Source organism: Salmo salar, chromosome ssa04, assembly GCF_905237065.1.
Source record: "Salmo salar chromosome ssa04, Ssal_v3.1, whole genome shotgun sequence".
In the NCBI taxonomy this organism is placed as follows: domain Eukaryota; kingdom Metazoa; phylum Chordata; class Actinopteri; order Salmoniformes; family Salmonidae; genus Salmo; species Salmo salar.
In genome coordinates, this window is record NC_059445.1 from 26019692 (window position 1) to 26041593 (window position 21902).

Here is a 21902-nt window from a genome sequence, read left to right on the forward strand (position 1 = left end):
TTGGAATTAACTGGATTTCTGCATAAATTGACAACAATAGACAAAGAGTGTGCTTAAACTAATAACACACAAATTATTGTATTTTTCTTGTCTATATTGAATACATAATTTAAACATTCACAGTGTAGGTTGGAAAAAGTATGTGAATCCCTAGGAGAACGACTTCTCCTAAAGCTAATTGGAGTCAGGAGTCAGCTAACCTGGAGTCCAAATCAATGAGAAGAGATTTGGCGATGTTGTTTAGAGCTGCCTTGCCCTATAAAAAAATCTGAGTTTGCTATTCACAAGAAGCATTGCCTGATGTGAACCATGCCTCGAACAAAAGAGATCTCAGAAGACCTAAGATTAAGAATTGTTGACTTGCATAAAGCTGGAAAGGGTTACAAAAGTATCTCTAAAAGCCTTGATGTTCATCAGTCCACAGTAACACAAATTGTCTATAAATGGAGAAAGTTCAGCACTGTTGCTACTCTCACTATGAGTGGCCATCCTGCAAAGATGACTGCAAGAGCAGAATGCTCAATGAGGTTAAGAGGAATCCTGGAGTGTCAGCTAAAGACTTACAGAAATCTGAGGAACATGCTAACATCTCTGTTGACGAGTCTACATATGTAAAACACTAAACAAGAATGGTGTTCATGGGAGGACACCACGGGAAGTCACTGCTGTCCAAAAAAAACATTGCTGCACGTCTGAAGTTTGCAAAAGTGCACCTGGATGTTCCACAGCACTACTGGCAAAATATTCTGTGGACAGATGTTATATGGAATTGTTTGGAAGGAACATACAACACTAGGTGTTGAGAAAAAAGGTACAGCACACCTACATCAAAACGTCATTCCAACTGTAAAGTATGGTGGAGGGAGCATCATGGTTTGGGGCTGCTTTGCTGCCTCAGGGCCTGGGCAGCTTGCTATCATCAACAGAAAAATGAATTCCCAAGTTTATCAAGACATTTTTCAGGAGAATGTTAGGCTATCTGTCCGCCTACTGAAGCTCAACAGAGGTTGGGTGACGCAACAGCACAACGACCCAAAACACAGAAGTAAATCAACACAACAGAATGGCTTCAACAGAAGAAAATAGTGGCCCAGTCAGAGTCCTGACCTCAACCCGATTGAGAGGCTGTGGTATGACTTCAAGAGAGCAGTTCACACCAGACATCCCAAGAATATTGCTGACCTGAAACAGTTTTGTAAAGAGGTCTGATCCGCAACTACAGAAAACTTTTGGTTGAGGTCATTGCTGACAAAGGAGGGTCAACCAGTTATTAAATCCAAGGGTTCACATACTTTTCCCACCCTGCACTGTGAATGTTTACACGGTGTGTTCAATAAAGACATGAAAACGTATAATTGTTTATGTGTTATTAATTTAAGCCGACTGTGTTTGTCTGTTGTTGTGACCTAGATGATAATCGGATCAAATTTTATGACCAATTTATGCAGAAATCCAGGTATTTCTAAAGGGTTCACATACTCTTTCTTGCCACTGTAAATGTCAACATAGCAGCTAAGTAGCCTAGCGGCTGTTGAAGTAGGGTGGGACGGGGTAAGGAGGGGGTGGGGAACGGGTCAGGGAAGAGCGGATTTTAAAGGTCTCTCTTGGGGATCTCGTCCAGAGTGATTTATAGAATCCCTCCCAGAACCCCTTCCTCCCCTTGTTGTGTCGCAGGCAGCTGTCGATCATCGACCCCCTGCTAATGGACAGTATCAGGATTCGCTTAGCTAGATGGTCCCGGGTTCACCCCGTCGTCCCGGTAACCCTACCCCGCCGCGGTAAACAACCGACGTCATCCACAAAGGCTCGTTTCAGGTGTCACTCAGGGCTGTATGTTGTCCTGCTATTGAATGGAGCAAAGAAATGAGAAGAAAATACTCAAATACACTATTGGCAGTCCTAATTCATCCCTTTTAAATTCTGACACTGACTCGCTCTTCAATTCTGACACCGACTACCCTCTAAAAAGACTTTTTCCTTCTTTCATCACTGGGATCTCTCCGTCTCTAAGCACATCCTTGCAGGAGGTCGAAGAAGCCCAGGAAGTGGAGATACCGGTCCAGAGTCTGTGCCTCTCAGCACTGACAGCGACGGTCATTCACTGAAGGAGCAAACAGACAGACACAGAGAGACAGAGACAGAGAGACATCTACTCTTAAATGGGCACTGACAGCTAGGGAGACTACGGCCTACAGCCAGTTACTCTGTGGGGCTGGAACACACAAATGCCTACAAATAAACGCACACTCACTCCAGGGATCAACGGACCTCACAACGTGGACCTTTATTCACATTTCTCTTGTTTGTACTGAATCAGGCCACTTTGAGAGGGGAAAAATCCAAAGTACACTTCACTTGCCTCACACAGTGCCAGAACAAAGCCAATTGAACTGACAGTCAGAGAGACAGGACTATTGACTGTATAAATTACAGAATCTACCACTGACACACCACTGCCCTCAAACGGAAAGCACCTAAAAGTCATCAGATCTCATCACAGAAAAGTACCTAAAATATCCTACGAAGGAGGACCTGAAAATTCCCTAGCTCCTACTTCTCATTTACTCAACACTCCATCCACCTCAGACTGGTTCCAACCCAAAATCTATTAGAGCATCTAAAAATACCTCCCATCTAGCCTATCCTCCCTTCAAACTGGAAGGCCCTCTCAGCCAGGCCAGGACACAACAAACCCACAGCTCATAGTTGACTGGAGACAGGCTTGAGGAGGTGAGGGAAATGGGAACGTGCTTACAGACTAGCCTATATCTGCTCAATATAGGCCGTATATTCTCGCTAACTATGCCAAGGCCAGTTCAGCCAAAAGCATTTTAATGGGCGGAACAACAAAGGCTTTGCCCTCTCATCGTTCTGAGGCAACGGGTCCGTCCTTACAGTACTGTAACCACACTGCTTTGTTAGCCGTGGGGTAGTTCGCATTTCAACACGTCGGTCGTGCCTCTCTCAGAGGAGACTTATACAAGGTTCACAGAGGATGATAAAGCCGTAAAAATAGACTGGGGAAGCAGACCGAGAGAGAGCACGACGCACTCTGCCATGTGAGAAGCGGAGAACTGATAGCCAACTCGTTTTGAGAGAGAATGATTTAAGGTGAGACAACGACAAGGCAAAAAAGGCTTTTGGTTGTTGGCTCTTTGTTTCAATGGCTAACCTTTGAGAAGCTATGTAGCCTAAGCTCTTTGTGAGGTTAGATAAGGTGAGGGCTCTCTCTCTTTGGCAAGGCTCTTAACATTTGTAAAGAATAAATAATAGATATTTTTAGTCTTCAAGGCTTGCAGTGTCTTTCAGTGTTCATTCCATCTTGAATTATTTATTTAGACTAAACTAAATTTGCTGACATTTCCACGAAAACCAGCAGACACATTTCGACGATAAGCCCTCTGACGTAGACCATACAAAAGGTTGTAGTTAAGCAGAGACGTTTTTTGAAAGATTCCTTGAGTGCTGCGGCCTTCAGCCATCTGCAAGTGGGTTGCAATTTAACAAGTGTATCAAATGACACAACCAACACCCTCTTCCCACAAGCCCCAGAACAGCTCGAAGTTCTTCCACAGGGCTTTTCTTACAGTAATTTACTCTTCTAGACCCTCTTCTACTCCCCTTCTCCAGCTTGTCCTGGGGGACCTCAGAAGGTTACAGCAGTGGAGATTCCTGCTGGACAGTGAAAGTGAAACCGGTTCTGGTTTGAAGATAAATTCTTTGCCCTCTGTGTGATCCCATCTTACATTGATTTCAATAAGCCCTCCAACGTGGCTTGAGAGAAGTCTTTGACCACGTTTCATACTGAAATTGGACATTTGGCAATTATAAGTTATGGGGTTACCGAACCGATTTGTTTCAACAAAATAGTCTAAACGAATGCTCAAACAATTTAAATGTATTTGGTTAAGCACCATAAAACCACAGTATGTGATTCAGAAGTGTTGTATAGGAAGTAAGACATGCCTTGTGTTTGCACACACACACTCTGGAGTGCCTCTCAGCCATTGCCCAGCAGCCACCAACCAGCTGCCAATCCACAGGACTGTTCACAAATCATCTTAAGGGGAAATAGATGGGCCAAAACACTTAAACAACACGTAGCCTAGCTAATGCCAAAACATACAGTAGCCAAAGCCTAGTTAATGCCAAACTAGCTTTCAATAAAACTAGCCTGCTTTATTGATTACAATTTAGTCTAGTCAGACAACACTGAAGGATGTGACCAATCTCAAAGCCTTAACCTGAACAAAAGTTTGACTACACAAGTACACATGCAAAAGAGGGTGCATTTCTTATGTCACAGACAACAGTGAAGTCCCAGTCAGACATGTATGGGTGCGGAGAAACAAGATCATTAATAACACCAGCACTGAGGGAAGGCTGTTTCTCTAGTTAAAGTAGTGTTTCTCAAACATGTCCTTGGGTGCATTGATAGTTTCCCACATTTGATTTATTCCACCGCTTGCACACCTGATCCAACTAGTTAAGGGCTTGATGATGATGGCTTGTTGACAAGCTGAATCAGGTGTGTTCGTACTGGAATATATTAAATATGTGGATCGCCTGAGGTTCCCAGGACGTGGACTGGTATGAGCAACCGTTGACTAGAGTCTGCCCAGGGATAAGGGATCTGATTACCCTGGCTGGGACTGGGTGACCTCAGGGTGAGGCCTCAGTAGTTTTCCCCTCGTTGCCTCCATGCGTCGGTCACATGGCGCTGCCCGCTGGTTCCTGGATTGCACCAGAGTAACCGCCCACATGGTAGGATGTTAGGTGCCAAGTGAGTAGTCCGGGGATTATTGGGCAAGTTCATTTCCTTATTTTTGGAGGGTAGTGGTGGTTTACTGGCAAGCTGTACCATTTAAACTATTGGTTATCTCCACATGGCAGGTATTCAATTAATACGGCCATGAAGGAGCTATCTTTAGTGTGCATTCTTGGTTGCCCCCCCCACAGCAATAAATGTAATGGCTCAATTTGACACAAGTGTTGAAAAATCATTGCTTTCATACCTCAATCTGTCCGAATACTCCACAACCCGAAATGCCCTTTGAAAGGCTCTAACAAAATTACCCTCCTTTTCTCCCTTGCATAACCTGTGGCTTTCTCAAATCACACTACAAGCCGGCATGGGGCCATAATACCATATCCACTCTATGCCGTTCCGGCAAACTAAGGAACCCCAGACCAGAGCACATTGCCTTACACTGGACCTAAAATTAGAGGTGCCTGGAAGTCCCTCCCACCAGATAGCCAGCCAAGTAGATAGTCAGAAAGTGAAAGAAGAACCCTCTTTGCATCGTTCCAGTAATTTTCCATTGCATTGGGCAGGGCCTAATACTAAGTAACAGGAATGGTCCAAAGCGGGGTAAGTCAGTGGCTTATCTAGACACAGCACCCCTGGTCAATAACCAGAATGTCAAATCAAATTTTATTGGTCACATACACATGGTTAGTGTTAATGCGAGTGTAGCGAAATGCTTGTGCTTCTAGTTCCAACTGTGCAGTAATATAAGTAATCTAACAATTCCCAACAACTACCTAATACACACAAATCTAAAAAGGGGTGAATGAGAATATGTACATATAAGTATACGGATGAGCGATGGCCGAGCGGCATAGGCAAGGTGCAGTAGATGGTATAAAATACAGTATATACATGTGATATGAGTAATGTAAGATATGTAAACATTATTAAAGTGGCATTATTTAAAGTGACTAGTGATCCATTTATTAAAGTGACCAGTGATTGGGTCTCCATGTAGGCAGCAGCCTCTCTGAGTTAGTGATTGCTGTTTAGTAGTCTGATGGTCTTGAGATAGAAGCCGTTTCTCAATCTCTCGGTCCCAGCTTTGATGCACCTGTACTGACCTCGCCTTCTTGATGATAGCGGTGTGAACAGGCAGTGGCTCAGGTGGTTGTTGTCCTTCATGATCTTTTTGGCCTTCCTGTGACATCGGGTGCTGTAGGTGTCATGGAGGGCAGGTAGTTTGCCCCAGGTGATGCGTTGTGCTGACCGCACCACCCTCTGGAGAGCCTTACGGTTGAGGGCGGAGCAGTTGCCGTACCAGGCTGTGATACAGCCCGACAGGATGCTCTCGATTGCGCATCTGTAAAAGTGGGTGGACCATTTCAGTTTGTCTGTGATGTGTACGCCCAGGAACTTAAAACTTTCCACCTTCTTCACTGCTGTCCCTTCGATGCAAATGTAAATGATAGGGGGGTGCTCCCTCTGCTGTTTCCTTTTTTTTATATATACTTTGGGTGAGAGGTTGTTTTCCTGACACCACACTCCGAGTGCCTTCACCTCCTCCCGGTAGGCTGTCTCCTCGTTGTTGGTGATCAAGCCCACTACTGTTGTGTCGTCTGCAAACTTGATGATTGAGTTGGAGGCGTGCATGGCCACACAGTCGTGGGTGAACAGGGAGTACAGGAGAGGGCCGAGCACACACCCTTGACATTCAGACAAAACACATTGAGCTGGGGTTTTTCCTGAAGATCTCTTAGAGTGTTTGATCAATACTACTTTTGCTAGAGGACAAATCACATGTCCCGATCATGACCAACTTAACCTTTGAACCTCCACCCACAGATTCATTTTTGAGGAATAATTCTCCGTCGCAACAGCATTGTCCGGGATTGAAGGGAAACTGACTGTCACTACTGCATGATTAGGAAGCACAAGAAGTTTTCATTTGTATTCGTATCCTATTGTAAACGGTCTTCATGGTGGTTTGATTACACTCATTGGAGGAAGAGATTCACCAAACAATTAGACTTTTCAGTGGGCCTAACTGCCCAAACATGGTAGGTTGATACATTATGAAAGAACATCAGCAATCAAAAAGTCACTACAGTAGTTCACTAATTATCATAGATAGTAGTGTAACACGTTCACACTAAATCAGGCTTTCACCCTCTTTGTTGAGGATTAAATCTTCCTTGAGAAATCAAGGAGCCAAAATCCCTCTTTGTAGAACTGCTTTTTTAACTAACTCCAGTTGTATAGATTTGGTTCAGAACACATGCTTTTGTAAGACCCCGCCCCCTCTCTTTTGTATTAAAATAGCTGACCGTTTGCAGTGTTTCGCAACACCACCAGCCAATTTACAGAGGGCTTGTGGCGAGCCCCCAGCACCCGAAACAAAGTCCATTATCTGATTCTGAAGTGGAAATTTCCACTGGCAGCTACAGCCAGCCATGATTTGCACATTTGAAACTTAACATACCAAAGGGCAACACCAAACCAGAGGCCTTGGGCAGAAGGCAGAGCTCCATAAGCGGCAGCAGGCAGGCAGGCATGGGGCTGTTCAAAACGCTGCCCGTCACGACTCACCACTACTATACACACACACACAAATCAGTCAGCCATTGTTTAATTGAGCTTGAAGCCCAAATTCCTGACATGGTGGTAGTAGCATTATCAGGGCTTTAGAAGTAATTGGAATCATCACAGCTTAGGCTAAAAGTATATATCATTGTTCCTAGTGATTGTGACAACAGTGGTGAGCTAATCTGCAAACCGACCCAGTCAAGTCAGCCCTAATGCAGAAGACTCACAAAGCTTACCACGGGATACATCCTATACTTCTGTCAGTTAGTCCTTTCTAAAGGGGAAACCTTCGAAAAAACTCCACTTTGTTCTCTATTGGCCAGCGGGACAATATGGGTGATTGGATTTGTTCACCGAGGGGGAGCGACACTGCTATAGCGTTAAATAGGCGTCATAGCGATTCAGGGAGAAAACATAACAGCGCTGTTCCCTCAGGCGCTGAAATATGTATTGCGAAAAAAAGAATGCTTGTTTTTCTGCACAGTTGATGCCAAGTTCTGCAATAAACTAGGTCAGACTAACTTTAGTTCCAGAGATGGAGATGTGGTAGCAAAGGGTAGAGAATGCACTTTGATAAGAGTGAACAAGGTCAACCTCAGGGATGTTTCTGCCATTGAAATACTTTGCGTTTTTTCGGGCCGCTGTATTAAAAAAGAATTATATTAAATCACGGTGTAAACTTAAATGACTAAAACCAGATAAAGTATGTAGAAACAATGATGGATCTATATATTTTAGTTTTTATAATATAATCTTTGAAAAATAAAAACTAGACAGTCAGGGAGAATTGAAAATGACAAAAACAATGAATTTAGCAGTATTGGTTTTGTTTAGAGGTCGACCGATTAATCGGAATGGCCGATTAATTAGGGCCGATTTCAAGTTTTCATAACAATCGGTAATCGGTATTTTTGGCCACCGATTTGCCGATTATTTTGTATTCTTTTTTTACCTTTATTTAACTCAGTTAAGAACACATTCTTATTTTCAATGACGGCCTAGGAACGATGGGTTAACTGCCTTGTTCAGGGGCAGAACGACAGATTTTTACCTTGTCAGCTTGGGGATGCAACCTTACGTTAACTAGCCCAACGCTCTAACCACCTGCTTTACATTGCCAAGGTAAGTTGCTAGCTGGCATTAAACTTATCTTATAAAAAAACAATCAATCAATCATAAACACTAGTTAACTACACATGGTTGATGATATTACTAGTTTATCTAGCCTGTCCTGCTTTGCATATAATCGATGTGGTGCGCATTCGCGAAAAAGGACTGTCTTTGCTCCGACGTGTACCTAACCATAAACATCAATGTCTTTCTTAAAATCAATACACAAGTATATATTTTTAAACCTGCATATTTAGTTAATATTGCCTGCTAACATGAATTTCTTTTAACTAGGGAAAATGTGTCACTTCTCTTGCAAACAGAGTCAGGGTATATGCAGCAGTTTGGGCCGCCTGGCTTGTTGCGAACTGTGAAGACTATTGACTTCGCCAAACGGGGATGATTTAACAAAAGCGTATTTGCGAAAAAATGCACAATCGTTGCAAGACTGTACCTAACCATAAACATCAATGCCTTTCTTAAAATCAATACACAGAAGTATATAATTTTAAGCCTGCATATTTAGCTAAAAGAAATCCAGGTTAGCAGGCAATATTAACCAGGTGAAATTGTGTCAGTTCTCTTGCGTTCGTTGCACGCAGAATCAGGGTATACAGAATCTGGCTCATTGCGAACTAATTTGCCAGAATTTTACGGAACTATTAAATAACATTGTAGGTTGTGCGATGTAACAGGAATATTTAGACTTATGGATGCCACCCGTTAGATAAAATACGGAACGGTTCCGTATGTCACTGAAAGAATAATGTTTTCGAGATGATAGTTTCCGGATTTGACCATATTAATGACCTAAGGTTTATTATATTATAGTTAAGTCTATGATTTGATATTTGATAGAGCAGTCTGAGCGGTGGTAGGCAGCAGCAGGCTCGTAATAATCAAAGGTATATGGTTTAGAGAGAAATAGTCGACGCGTCATAATTCCTGTAATAACTTGTGGCTGAACTTGAAAGGGGTTCCTTCGTTATTTTACCGTTCATGTCTTCCATAGAGAATGTCTTGATCTACTTCAAATAAGGTCTGTGTTTTGTGCTTAAACCGCCTCGGCGTTTTGATACCCGTGTAAATCTCACAAGGTAACGTTTGTCAACATATTTTCATAAATCCACTCTTCAAAAAAAATTACTTCGCTTATAATTGATCAGAGTTATATCCTATGGATATCTACACAGTTATAAAATTGGCAAGGTGGTGTAAGCCTAGACCTTATTTTAAGTTAATCTACAAATATCCTATGGAATAAATGAAGGAACCGCTTTTCAGATTTTGCTAGAAGGTGTCATGGGAATTATGACTCGCACTTTTGTAGTCAATTCTTACCATGCCCATTATTAAAATAGGATTTCCTGCATATAGAAATTACAGTTTTTGTTTTCAGCATTCATCACAGGTAACTTAAACTCTATTTTTGTTATTCAAACAGTTGAGAGTATTTGTCTCCTAAGCAGACTCTTCAGTATCGTTGTCACTTCAGAGCTGTGTGTATATATATATATATTTTAAAAAATCATAATAATAAATCGGCCGATTAATCGGTATCGGCTTTTCCGGCCCTCCAATAATTGGTATCGGCGTTGAAAAATCATAATCGGTTGTTATTATGTTTGAGCAAAATCGCACACCATTATAGCCATGGCTAAATGCATAGAATTGCAGGAAATTTGCTTTAAAACTGCAAAAAGCTCAGCTCCATGGAGAAAGTATCAGAATTACAGGAAATGGGCGGGGGAAAAAAAATGTCTCTACACCATCAAGATAGGGGGCCTCAAATTCAGCCGTGCCGACTGTGCCCATTGCCACGCCCGCTTTCCAAGATGATTGACAAGAAAAGTATCGTCCAACCCGGGTATCTCACTGCTCCCTCATATGCCATGGCTTGAAATATGCAGACAGACTAAAAGTAGGCCCAAATGTACATACTTCCGACTGCCAACTTTCTAACTATAACGACATGGCATGCTTTTGTGCTGTAGATTTGTGAATTGTCTAGTAATAAATTCTATACATTAGTTTATACTGGATTAAGCATTCGCTAACTCATTTCATTAGTTATGTTCCAACTTTCCCTCCATCTTGTGCCAATATCAGTTATTTTAAGTCTTGTTCCAATAGTTTATACATTTTTCTAAGAGATTGTCAGTTGGATAGGCTCTCCGCAAGGTTTTATATATCTTACCTATCATATGAATATCCTTTTCTGACTCAGATTATAAGGGCATAAGGCGAGACCCAAATGCAGACACAGGAGGCAGATGGTTGAGCTCCGATATGTATTATACCAAACGGGGTAGGCAAAAGGCAGGTCGGGGACAGGCGAGACTTCATAAACCAGGTCAGAGTCCAAACAGTACCAGGGGATAGGCAGGCTCGAGGTCTGAACAGGCAGAGTGGTCAGGCAGGCGGATACGGAGTCAGGACAGGCAAAGGTCAAAACCAGGAGGGCTAGGAAAAAACAGACTGAGAAAAATAGGAGCTAGGAGAAACACTGGTTGACTTGGCAAAACAAGACAAGCTGGCAGAGAGACAGGAAACACAGGGATAAATACACCGGGGACTAATGGGGAAAACAGGAGACACCTGGAGGTGGGTGGAGACAATCACAAAGACAGGTGAAACACATCAGGGCGTGACACAGAAAGGATTCCCTCAAGATTGCGCTGATGTCCAAAAGATTTCAAATCTACATTTCTTGATATTAAACTTTCAAGTTGCATGTATTCGAAAATATCAACATTGGTCAGTCCAAAATTGCTTTTTAATTCTGCCATGGAAATAACTTTATTTCCCATTACCAAGTCCTTTACGGTTTCTATGCCTTTAGTTTTCCATGTGGACCAATTTATCTGTGAATTCTGAAAAGCTATCCAAGGATTGTGTTTTTAATTGCACTGTATCCAAAGCCAGCATTCACAATAACATAGGCCTATGTCTAAGATTATGCTACTGTTCTATAGCCCATCTTTAATAGATGGCACTGAATCAATGGAACACAGACATTTTGTCATTGTCTCATTTGGTAACAGATGTCAGGATACTGAGGGCAGATGCCTCAATTCCCAGAATTAAACCAGGGAATATTCCAAGTAGGTCACATAAACAGACCAATGCATTCTTAGAGATAGCAACGGTCAGTTGGTTTTGGAAAAACATTGCTAGAGTGACTTTTAGAAGAAACCTTACAACAACAGAACAGAGGCTGTTGAAACCATAGACCACTGTACTGTGTTCTTCAGGATCCTTCTTGAGCGTCTCAAATTAGGAGTGCTGATCTAGGATCAGGACCCTTTAGGGCTGGGAATTGCCAGGGACCTAAAGATATGATATTATCATGATACTTTGGTGCTGATACGATATGTATTGCGATTCAATACTGTGTTCTTATTGCGATTCGATGTTCCAAACATTTTGCTCACCATATGTCTGCTGCAGAGGGACAAGAGAGAGCCATGTGAAAACAAGCTTTGATTATTCATGGAAATAAATGCTGAAAACAAATTGGCTCCCTTTTAAAAAAAAAGATTGAGATAAAGTTAGAGGAAAAATACTGCGTTCTGGTGCAGGTACAGCCAACTACCGCAAACATGTTGCACTATTGGCAAAATGATACATCAAAAATAATATCCCAATATGAAACTATCACTAGGGCCCAGGACCAGGTCCAATTCATTAAAATGGAAGGCAAAATTATTCCTAGTTCAGCACTCCTACTCTGAGATGCTTTATGAATACGGGACCAGAACTGCATGGAAGACTGCTGCCCTGCGTGTGAGCCGGGCAGCAGGATCAATCTTCTAACCCCTGACCCAGGGAAACGGTGTTGCTCCTGCGGCTAATTAATCCCCTTTACCCTGAGGGCTGATCTGGGGCTGTGCTGTGGGATCAGCCTCACCGACTCAGATTCAATGGCTTTAGAGACAGATGGGCAAGAGACTGAGGCCCATCTTGAGGTGGGACACTGGCTGCATGTCTTGATGTGGGACACTGACCTGGCTGCATGACCAACATTGGTAGTGACTTTATTAGAGGCAGGCGAGATGCAAAAAAAGGCTTAGAACCCACCTTCATGACTGACATTGGTCGTAGCATTATGCCAATTATTAGCCACAACAGGCTTTCTATATCTGTAGTTTTGTGAGAAACCAATAATGACAAGAGATAGAGCCATAGGGCCCATATTTGTCTACTTCAAAAATGAAAATAAGGCGTTTTTCATACCTTTCTGCATTTATTTTTCTCACACGCCCTGTGGCCAGCAGTCAAACACTTCTCTCCACCTCTCCCTCTTCCTTTTCACTTTGCTCGTTCTTCTTCGGTGGGCTCAGACAGTAACACAAGCTGGTACAAACAAGCTGGGAATTGACACGCGCAGCTGTCGCAAGTAGCCCCTCCTCTTCCTCCTCCCCCCCTCCCATCCAGCACTAGGCCTACATTTTCAGGAAGGAATTACTCTCTTCTTACCCATCTCTCTCTGTGTCGTCTCATAAACATGGGCCATTTTTAAACAGCCCTACTTTTTGGTGGAGGCCCCTGGTTTCGCACCTTACCCCCATTCACATGGTTTACACGTCCTGTTTGGGCATCTGCCCACCTGCATACACACACATAATAATTGACTGACTATTGGGTGACTCATTCAAAGCCAGGGGATCAAACTCTCCTATGTTTCTAAATGGAGTTTAAACGGTCACCCAGACCTTTCGGCTATAGTTGAACATGTTCTAACTTTTAGCCTGAAGGTGGGCTACTTTTCATCCCAATTAGCCTACTATGCTAGTTCTTAGACATAGGCTTACGTTTGGGGATATAAATTGACCAAATCATGTGGGTCAGATTCAGTAAACACAACACAGTATGTAGATGTTTTGCTAATGGTCTACTTTCATTTAATTTCAATGAGATGATAGAAACAAGAGCCCTGTCCAGTGTCGCTAAATAAAACCTGTGGTCATGTGATGCGTGAATGGTCAGACCAGGGCCCGACAACAACTTGGCAACGCTTGGCAAAGCCAAACACAAATCCAACACAACACAAAGACTCAATATCAATGCTTTTGTTGGCTGAACTTCTGCATATAGTATAGCATTAATGTGATCGGAAGAGTCAAGCGCCTACTATACAAAGAGCGAGACAAGAATGGATATAAACATGGCATCAATATCAACATCTCTACACCTAAGAATAGTTGCACATGTGCACGCTCGCTCACACCACCAAACCCGTGGGCTAAAGATGCCTAATTGATTACCCGTGGTGGACAGACGGGACTGAATAGGACATGACACATTAATCAAGGTCAAATTAAGCAAAGCCCTGACTCAGCAGCACTCTCAAAGGCCTGACCACCTTGTCCTTGAGCATCGTCCAGATGTTGGCTTACATAGCAAGCCACTGCCTGGCACAAATGACAACGAAAGCGAGCCCTAAGAAAGCTAAAATGGAAATTAATGAATAATTCAAACCATCAATTAGGCTTAATCAGGATTAGGCTACAAGTCAACACTGAGGAAATTAGTGTTTTGATGTAGACCTATAGCCTAGGCCCTAATTGTGCTTGTGCTTGCCCACCAAGGGCCCTCCTCGCTACAATTCCATCACATAGATGACATTCCAACATGTCAATTAAGTTTAGGCTAGTACTTCCTGAAATACATTTGACATTTTAGTAATTTAGGGTTAAGTGCCTGGCTCAGGGGCACATCAGATTTTTCACCTAGTCGGCTTTCGGTTACTGGCCCAACGCTCTTAACCGCTAGGCTACCTGCTGCCCTGACAAGACAGACCTATGACAAGAGACTGTCTCAGAACAGAAGTCACATCCTGAGGCACATGGCATAATACTATTGCAAGTTCATTGGTCAATACTACCCAGCACTAAGCCAAGCCAGGGGATGTGCGTGTGTCCGACTGCTATAAAAGGCCTATGAGATGACTGCCTCACATCTGTGGCTGCTTAACCGTTAAGTAAGCTCGGTTGCATCAAAAAAGGGAATCGTAAATCTGTGTGATGACAGCGGTGCATCATGTGTACAATGACAGATAGGATGCTAAATGGTAACACTGTTACTAAGCCGGTGCCCAACTTCCTTGTTTACGACTGGAGAATGGAGTTACCCAACTGAGGTAAAAGATGTTGTGTCTGTTGTTTCTACACTCCGTTGAATTGGGTACAGTCAAGATTAGGGATGAGAATGAGTAACGTCAAGCTCGATCTTTAACCAGAGATTTTTTTTTATTATACTGTAAAACTATTAAGTGGAATGTGCTACATGGCTGCCCGAACAGGCAAGTGAAAAGATAATGTTAACTTGCTTTGACTCTAGTGTTCCATTTGTACATTTGCGGGGCACAACAAAAAAATAAACCAAGCCAAGCATCACACAGTTCTTATCCCTAAATTCCCATTCCCCTTGTCTCATTCACTCAAATGCATTCCGACTGCTTCCCCCACACATGGGTGCTGAGTGCACACACAAGCTCCCGTTAGGCTTACAGAAATGCCTATAAAAACGTATCTAACTGATGGGATACACAAGCTACATTCCTTGCCAAATCACGACAGTTTTATCACAAATTCAATATTGGCCTGGTTGATTGAAGAATGAAAAAATGGCTACTTTGCAAACTGCTAGTGACATTTTTAATTGGTTAACCTAGGCTATAACCCCCGTAAACATAGACAGGTTCCACACTGTAAATACACAAAAACATTAGTTTGATCATGTCAAAGAGCGTATTTTCATCAGAATCCTTAAATATAGGCCTAATCAACAAGCAGACGTTGCAGCGGTAATTCATCTCCCTGCAATGCAGTGTTCAATGTGGAATTGTTCATCCATTTTGAAATTTGCAAAGAACAGGCAGAATAAACTCAACTGAATGTCTGTCTGTACATCGAAAATATGAGCGATTTTGGTTTGTAACCCTGATTTTTTTTCTTCTTCTCTCTCTACTCGCCAAATTAAGCCCCGTTTCAAATTATCACTGAGAATAACTGTTCCAGACACGAGATGCACATCACTTCGCACTGGCAAATGTTCCATTTTATTATGTTATATTATGGTTTGGGTGCGTCTTGACTGTGATAAGGGCTCATTAAATAAACAAAACAAGGCTATGCCATTGCACAGCCATAGGCTTCTACGCAAGTGCCACTGCTGAGGTTACTACCTTTTTGAAGATTGTTTTCCACGATATAATAACCAGCTGATATTACGGTTTCAAAAAAGGGATCTTAAATGGCACCTGCTTTTTTATTGGCTTTATTGGCAGTTTATTAGGCACACCACCCCGTTCACGAAAATGGATCACCCCTACAGACAGTGAGTCACGTGGCCGTGGCTTGCTATATAAAGCAGGCAGACAGGCATCCAGTTACTGTTCGACCGAACATTACAATGGGCAAAACGAGTGACCTAAGCGACTTTGAGCATGGTATGATCGTCAGTGCCAGGCACACTGGACACAGTCTGTCACAAACGGCCGCCCTCCTGGGCTTTTCACGCACGACAGTCCACGATTTACCGAGAATGCTGTGACAAGCAAAAAACATCCAGTCAGCGGTAGTCCTGTGGGCGAAAACAGCTCGTTGAGGAGAGACGTCGAAGGAGAATGGCAAGAATCGTGCAAGCTAACAGGCGGGCCACAAATAGGCAAATAAGGGCGCAGTACAACAGTGGTGTGTAGAGCGGCACCTTGGAATGCACAACTCGGCGATCCTTGTCACGGATGGGCTATTGCAGCAGACGACCACACCGGGTCCCACTCCTATCAGCTAAAAACAAGAAGAGGCGGCTCCAGCGGGCACATGATCACTGGTCAATTGAGGAGTGGAAAGACATTGCCTGGAACATGACAGCGAGTTTAGTTTACTTGAGTGGCCTGCGGAGTCCCCAGACCTCAACCCAATAAAGCGGCATTGGGATGAAGGGGGGTCCGATCTGGTACTAGATGGGTGTACCTAATAAGTTGTCAGCATACTGCACCAACTCTGATAAGTCTCTTGTCTGACTCCAAAAAATAATGGTGCAACACTAATAAACCTAATATTATTTCTCCCACCTTGGATACGGTCGCTGTCCTCGGTTCTGAAACATAATCTTCAGTGCACCGTGGAATTGGCACCTTTCCCTATGTTGCTATGTGCATAATGGCAAAGTTAACCAGCAAATTGGGATTGAAAACAACGCGGCGGCAGCAGCAGCAGAGACAAGGATACAGCCCTTGCCTTAGCCTAATTGTCTAAGAATATTGAGGAGGGAAGAGACCCCAATTTAATTAGGTATATAATCAATAGCCTACCTGTTAAATGTGCCTGGCATATAAATCATCCATATATATCTACAGAAATAAGAACGATCTTGCTTCTGTTTCCTGTTTGAGTGTTTGTTTAATAGCCTACTGATTCCGTGAGCACCAAGCCTCATGCAACAGCAAAATGTTGGGCAAAGCAATTTCACTGTTTTTAATGTTTGCTATGCTGTAATAAAGGCTTTACAATTTTTTTTGTTAGAACAGACTGGTATTACTTAGAATTTATTTAGTGTTGTTTACACTATTCCAAATAGGCAGTAAAATCATACGGTAAAATAACAGCACCTGTTTGTCACACATAATATGCACACAGCTCTTGTTCCTATACCCCCCTTTTTCTTGAGCTCCTTCTTATTATTACAACTATTATTATTATCATCATTATAATAAGTCATGTTGTCATCATTAGTAGGCTTTGTATAGTAGGCTTGTATAACCACCATCGAGCTGTAGGCCTAAGAAGGCGTCCTGTTTAGTCTTAGTACCGTAACTTACTTAGGCTTGTATTTCAATATATAGGCTACAGTATCAATCATTCATTCATTCGTTCGTTCATGCTGTCACACAGAATACGAAACATTCATGATTTGAAATGCAATCAAGCATTTTCGTTTTTAAATTAAATAACAAAGGGTGCTTTGAAGAATTAGCCTCAACAATAAAGAAACCGCAATTCACGAACGCATGCAACTGTTCTTAGTCTGCTGTAATAAAATGCTTTATATATTTTTCCCCCGTTAGTACAGACTCTCTGGTACACTAGAACAGGCTCAAGTTTATTTTTCACGTCTTCCACATCCATTTTGCTGTCAACCTTATGTGTTCGGAGTTTGTTATAACCAATTTATTGATGTGATTATGACAGGCAATAGGTCAGGCCTATTGGTTACAAGCATGCGATGCTTACATGTTTCACATAAAGAGAGCAAGGGTGAGGGAATAGGGGATGTTTTAAGTAAAGAAATTAGGGACTTCGTTAACAGAACTTCTCAATCAGAAACTAAACGGCTGACATGTTGTTGCAGCTTCAACACGGACAGCGCAATAAACACTTGCTGTGCTGCGGTGCCTTTTCACCGCAGTAGTGAGGTGAGCGAGAAAACGTGCACAACTCACACAGGTACTCCCATTTTTGTTAACACAGTGTGACCGTCGGGCTCTTCCTTGAGTCATTTCTGTCTTAATTATTTAAATCAAACAGTGTGCTTAAAGTATCAAACAAGCTCAGTGCATATGTAGTTGATTTTATTCAAACACATAGGGTGTGTCTGTCTATATATGGAAAAATACGTTTAAACATTTTGACCAATCGATCGGTCGAAAGAATAGGACGACTCCCGGTCGACCAAGATTTTTTTGTTGTTGGGGACAGCCCTAGTCCTACCGTTTCTGTAAATTTTTTCTCCAGTACGGAGGAAAAAAAATGTATGAAATGTATGCATTCACTACTGTAAGTCGCTCTCGATAAGAGCGTCTGCTAAATGACTAAAATGTAAATGTACAACACTGGGGTATGGGGTATTACCGGAAGTGCACACAAGTGGCGCCATTCCAAAAACAAAATTATAACGGGCCTCTCAACTGGCGCAGCAGTCTAAGGCACTGCATCTTAGTGCTTGAGGTGTCACTACAGACTCAGGTTCGATCCTAGGCTGTGTTGCAGCCGGCCGCGACCCCTCCATGTCATTGCCAAAGATTCTGGCCTTTTGGCAAGAAAATGGTGCTATCTGGTTGCTTAATATAAGGAATTTGAAATTATTATCCTTTTACTTTTGATACTTAAGTATATTTAAAACCCAAATACTTTTAGACTTTTTCTCAAGTAGTATTTTACTGGGTGACTTTCACTTTTACTTGAGTAATTTTCTATGAAGGTATCTTTACTTTTACTCAAGTATAACAATTGAGTACTTTTTCCACCACTGGACAGGAGTAAGGTAATTACACTATATAATTTTGGCAATTTAATTACATTTACTTTAGGGATAACTTAGCTTTCCCTAGCCTTATGGACTTTGCCTTTTAATGTGGCATAAACACAATCAGTCATGATGTTTTCATCTGATCGTCAAACAATCAATCATTCATTCACTCAAAATAATTCCAGCATCCAAACCCCAACAGTTCACTGTGCACCCGCTATTTAATGAATGGAAAGAGACAAAACATAATGGATGCATCATCCATCCACTGTTGTCCATGCGCGCCTCGGTCTCAGCCACTCATCTCCGCCTTGACAAAATGTAAGTGTTCTCCTCAAACCACAATGCAATTTGGAGCGTATACTCCCCAGTTTCCAGTCAATTCGCACATGTTTCATGCGGCAGACATGCAGTGATATTAAAGTGGTGTAACAGCCTATAGTTCTTTAGGCATGTTGTATTCATTTTGATAGGCTCACGTTTTACCGGTACGGCGTACCCCCACTATTTATTTACCGGACCGCCTTACTTTCACCCCTGCTCCTAACAGCAGAATTGTGTAGTTTGGGATTAGCTAGCGCAGCATGAAGCCTGTCATCTACTGTACCACTCCGGTGATTGACAGGTTTGGTAAACGGGGTACGCATTTGGGTGGCGTCACCTTCCTATGGCTTTAAGAGTCCTTGGTCATGTTCATTAGGCGCAAACAGAAGGAAACGGAATGAAACAGGAGTTGTCCAATGAGAAACACATTCATTTTCCGTTGCAAAATGTTTTCAAACCTTTTTCCATTCTGTGCCCTAATGAGCATGACACCTTTGATGTAATATTTGAAGTGGAGGGCTCCTTGAGAGAAATTATGCAGTTGATCCGCCACTCTGACTCTCCAGGGGTGGGTGTTCTTTCTATTGTCCATTCGTCCCTCAGCAGCCAAGATGTAGAAAAGGCTAAAAGACATCTTTGGACATTGTGCACAATAAAAAGTCCCAGATTACTTCTTAATAGCCTTTCCAAGAAGGCGGGGGCGGGGGGGGGGCACTGCGAAACTGTTGGTACACTTGGTTTACAGTGGAAATGTATACCTAAGAATAAAGGTATGGAAATTGCTGCGAGGGTCTGAATCACAGAGAATACAGAGTTAAGCCTTTACGGCTTTAGCTATTCAACTATCTGTGTGCACATGGCATGACATATGCAGAGCATCTGGAGTCAGAAGCCAGTGAGGTCTATAGCAGGTTTATAGCATCATTATAGAGCAGATGCTGCATGTGGGGTAGCTAATGGCGAGCCTCAAACTTAACAGCAGTCTGCTGGGCAGGTAAGGGTTAATGCATTACCTAAACCTTTTCTTCCCATCCACTGATGACACCAACCCTGTAATGATAAGCAATTATGTGCAACTACTTAGCCTACGTCAAGAGGGAAGAACATGATTTCGCTATTGGTTATAGTGTTGTCTGGCGGTACTAGTTTGTTCATATAACGTTAGCACTTTACTAAGCACATGCATGGCCAAAGCACGAAGCCAGCCAACAGCACTTCGAATAGGAGCAAGTCTAGAACATTCTATCTATCGTGTGTGCAAACATAGTAACTTCACTTTCAGGTTTTGCTGAACCAAGAGCCAATGGGTTTTAAAAGTGAAACTACATAGAAAATGCACAATTCGCAAATCAGTCTGCTATGCAAATGATTGAACAAGCAGTTTATCACGAGCAACTGATTCCCACAGCACGAGCTAGGCCTAACGAGTATTACACTTGCTTATCAACAACGTCGATTGTATCGACTTATACAATATTGACAATAGTTTCACGTTTTACTATGTTATTATGAAAACATGATCCAATATTAGCCAACGAGAGGTAGGCTAAAGCACAGCTGATGATAATGGGCCTAAATGCATTTTGCTTGTCCATCGTCAGCTGAAAAAGGGAGCGCGGAGGGGGGCGTATTTGCACAAAAAAATCGATGAAACAATGGTTTAGGTTGAATCCCTATAATTTATACATCAGATAAACAAGTAAACTAGCTCGATTTTCACAACGATATCCCAACTGCAACCACTCCTATTGACATACAAGCCTGTATACAGACACGTTTGGTGCTGCAAAGCAACACAAATATTAGGACACTTACCAATCAATACCGTCCTCGATATCTGCTCGTCTCTTCTTCACCAATACCAATGAGAGAAATATCAGGCCAATAAAACAAACAAAAACTCTGCACGTCAGATAACTAGTTACAGTAATGTTAGCTACACAACTGTCTTATCTACACGGGATAGGCTACAGCCCATGCAAAGCGTCTTCATTCAACTCGCGATGTTGGTGGTTGACTATGGTTTGCTCGATATTGGCTTGCTGGCTAGCGATGTAGCAATATTTATCAACACTGTAACAGACACAAAACTGAGAAGCGGACATAACGATAAATGAAACCGATTAAAAAGGCAACTACTGCTCCTCAAACGATTATCTAAATTGATTTCCAGGTGTAAAATATTCTCGTGGTCAATTTTTTGAACGGTTCTCCAAGCACGTAGTGCTCGTAGTCCCTCCTCCTAGCCCGTTTAACGGAGACAGAGTCGTGTACAGTGTATACGCGGGGATTGCTGTGTTCTAGAAGGAAGGAGGGAGGGAGGGAGGGAGGCAGAAGAATTGATGCATTGCTCACTTAGTTTGATGTGTGTATTCCGAGCTGGCATCAAATATGGGAGAACTCCACATCTGCCTGGCTGGCGTCGGGATTGAACATTTTTTTTACATGATGATGGTGATAAAAAATTATGGTATTATTGCATGCATGTAATCACATGCAGACTATTTTATTATAGATCATCGATCATAGGATGTTTGTTATTTACATTTATATGCCTATAGAAGTTGATGCAACATACTTGGCTAGAAATAATTCTGTTGAGATTCTGAGTTTAGCTATATTATTTATTTAGTCACCCACTTAGTGACTGCACATTAACAATGTCATCATTGGGATCTGTCTCAGTGAATGAGCTGAGATAGTGGTTAAGATGTCAGAACCTTATATTGCTCTACAGTCAAACACTGTCTGCTGATGATGACTAGTCTAGATTCGAGAACAACAAAAAGCATCTCTCAAACTGAATTAGACTAGATCACGTGTCAAGTGTCACCTATATAATCAATAGGATTAGTCCATTAAAACTGGACCAAAAGCA

The 21902-nt window shown here is 42.3% G+C and overlaps 1 protein-coding gene across 2 annotated transcripts in view; it reads right to left on the reverse strand.

The window, feature by feature from the left end:
- Positions 1-21298, reverse strand: part of LOC106602771 (RING finger protein 24) — a 56575-nt gene extending 35277 nt beyond the window's left edge. The window contains exon 1 of one of the 2 annotated variants that reach the window (XM_014195618.2): positions 20840-21298. The gene's annotated coding sequence lies outside the window, so the exon portion shown is untranslated. Of the gene's footprint in view, positions 1-12682; positions 12874-20839 lie in introns of those variants that run through there. The other variant, XM_014195619.2, reaches the window with a different exon arrangement.
- Between the last annotated feature and the right edge of the window lie 604 nt (positions 21299-21902).